Raw genomic sequence first — 3,274 nt, 5'->3', positions numbered from 1 at the left:
TTCACTTTTACAAATCATGTTAATTACGTTATCCCGAAGGCTTATAGCAACTTAGCATTTCTGCGTAGATATGCTAAGGATTTCAAAGATCCTTATACCAGGAAAACTCTTTTCAATGCGCTGGTACGTTCTAAATTAGAGTATGCATCTATAATATGGAATCCAATATATAGCCTTTATGCTAGTAGGCTTGAAAGAGTCCAGCGCAAATTTGTTCGCTTTGCCCTACAGCCGCTTAACTTTTCTGAGCCTTTACCGGCCTATAATTCTCTCTGTAAGCTTATTGATGTAAAATCACTGGAAAGTAGAAGACTTATCCAGTCACTGATGTTTATATATGATCTGGTTAATGGATATATTGATTGCCCTGTTTTACTTAACCAGATTTGTTTCAATGTTCCAAACAGAATTTTGCGTTTTCAACTACCTTTTTATATGCTTCCAGTTAAGGCAAATTACTTTACTCTAGCACCAATATATAGAGCCCTCACAGAGTTTAATAAAATCTCAAAAATTGTAAATATTGAGTTTTCATTGCCGAGATTGATATTTAAATCTAATATTGAAACATTGTATAATTAATATAATTTCTATTATTCTAACCTATTATGTAATCTAGTCTGTAAGATTGTTAAAGTCATAGACTAAAAATAAATGATATGAAATGAAAAATGAAAACGTTAGGTAATAACCAAGGCGTATTCAATAAGGTGGTATCGGTACGCCAATAACAAAATGTACATGTATTTTGTTTTTGCTTTTGCGGCGTCAAAAATTTCATACGAAGGATGTGAAAGAGAACGGAAAACAATAAACATTCAACTGCTCCAAACAATCAACAGCACCCATTTGACATATGAAGCCGTGAGGCGAAGAAAAATAAAAGGGTGCTGCTATCACCTCTTAAATACGCCTTTGTAATAACGAAGATATTGGTCAAAATAAAAAGCTCACGCTCGCATTGAACTGTATCCCAGTAAGAACCCTATCCGTTAACTAATGCGTTATAAACCAACACATTTGCATATTAGAGATATCCAGATGCCATTCTTTACGTTATATAACACGTTATTAATCGCATAATAACATTTGATTGAAAAGAGACAACTACATATAGTATAATATAGTAAAGAAAGAGAAAACTACTCACACTTGAAACGATTATGCGTTGGATTTCTCCAGGAGCCCTATGTAAAATGACGGTAAGTTTTTGAATTTTTCACACAAACTTTTTGTAGTACTAGGCGTATATAACGCATTAGTTAACAGATAGGGTTCTTACCACCAACGATTTTTGTCGCAGTTGCAGAGACGAGGAAGAGGTGGAGACCGTTGAACACTATCTCTGCCATTGTCCCGCCCTGGCCAACACGCGCAACCGATTCTTCAACAAGTACTTTCTAGACTGTTTAGCCGATTTGAACTCGGCGAACGTCCTCGACTTTTTGTGCTATCTAAAACGCACTCGGTGGTTCAATTACTAAGGAAGGGAAAGAAACAAATGGCTTCGGCCAATGGTATCACAACGGGCTTTTCCAGCCCACGTGTGCTCAGCACTCTGCGCGGGGCTGCCACTCCAACCTAACCTAGGGTTCTTACTGGGCAGGCTTTAATGTACATTTGGTTAATGCGATAGCACGAACGCTCTTCGAAAATATGTGTTCGAAACACGGTGGAGAGAATACAGAAGGTGGCGCCGATCGCAACACCGCTAATCGGCTCTCAGTGAATTTTACAGAATCAGCTGTTTTGCTGACGTCACAGTCGAGATGACAGCAGTAGTGATGTGCTGAGTCAATACTTTTAAGTATTGATTGATATTCGGTACCGATTTAAGAAGTATCCAATACTCTCGATATTCGGTACCGAAACATTTTGATTTCGAATAAAAGCCAAAATATGGAAAAAAACGGCTCAGGGGAGACTCGCCTACCAAAACCCGAATGTAGGAGACAATAGAGCTTTTAATACTGATTCAAATGAAAGATGTATATATGTCGGTTCGAGGCCATAACGCAGAGAAACTCTTACTTGTTTGAAGCATTAATGTTCCAGCTGAATCGGACGATATCATTTTTGGAGGCCTGGGGGCAGATTCTATAACCAGTTAGCGACAATTTTCGAATCGGTATCGGTTTTGTTGAGGTATGATATGAAATATTTTTACGCCAACTAGTGCGATATCGATCCGAAACTTTTCGATAACTGGTTAGATCTCCCCCCTGAAAAGCTTCTTCATCCGTCAAAGAATTTTTCTTGAACTTTGGATCGACTAAGGTTATAACAGATAAAGATAATATTTCTCTGTTGCGATAAGTTCAAGTGTTTTAGCCGATATCATATAAATTAGTAATGAAATTTTTTTCTTAACCTGAAATGCATATAATGGCGAAGGTTTCATGTAAAGAATCGGTATCGAATACCGAAATCTTTTTTAAGTATTGGGTACCGAGTATTGGGGACAATTCAGCCCATCACTAATCGCCCTTATTCTTGCCGCTCTCAGTTGTCAACTCTACGATGAATCTGGGAAAAAATGTGGTAGATTTAAAAAAAATGTGGTAAATCTTAGGATTTGGATCAAACTTTGTACAAAAATTAAAAAAATTCTGCAAGAGTTCACCTAAATGGCAAACTTTTTAATTAGACTCTAAGAAAATTTAATGTTAGTATAAGATTGAAGTTGCGTTGAATTTTGGTAATTTTTTTCCTTTACAGTATAAAGCAGTTCCTTCCATATTAAGATATTTTTCGAACATATTTTAAGAGATTTCTGCAATCTTGCGGATTGCTGCCAGCTTTTATTTTTATCACATCACAAAGTAGAAAGCAAATGTGGCACTTTTCAGAAACAGCTAAAGCTTGATATACAAAGAATTCCATTTGCATACTTATGGACGCTCACACACATCTGTCAGAACTTGCCGTTCACATGCGAATGCTTTGCGTACACACACAGTTGAGTGTGAGCTCGAAAAAAGGCATATTATGCATTTTAAATTAGTTTTTATTCTATAATTCTGAAAGATATTTTAATTCCCTATCTTTTCATGTCTCAACTATAGCAAAAAGTTGAGTAAAAATGAAAATATGGGTCAAAATAAAAAGCTCACGCTCGCATTGAACTGTATATCAGGCTTAATTGGTATTTGCGATTTTGACAATTCTCAAGTAAGAGTAAACGCCTCAGAAACCTTAGATGCATTTAAATTCGCTAATACTATTTTTACTACTACTATACCTATTTGCTAATAATAGGAAACGGCGTTTCCTG

This window comes from Rhagoletis zephyria, unplaced genomic scaffold (genome assembly GCF_001687245.7).
Source record: "Rhagoletis zephyria isolate East Lansing unplaced genomic scaffold, Rhagoletis_zephyria_1.1 Rzeph_scaffold_01196, whole genome shotgun sequence".
Lineage (NCBI taxonomy): Eukaryota > Metazoa > Arthropoda > Insecta > Diptera > Tephritidae > Rhagoletis > Rhagoletis zephyria.
The sequence above is the reverse complement of the archived record's forward strand: the minus strand, read 5'-3'. Positions refer to the sequence as shown.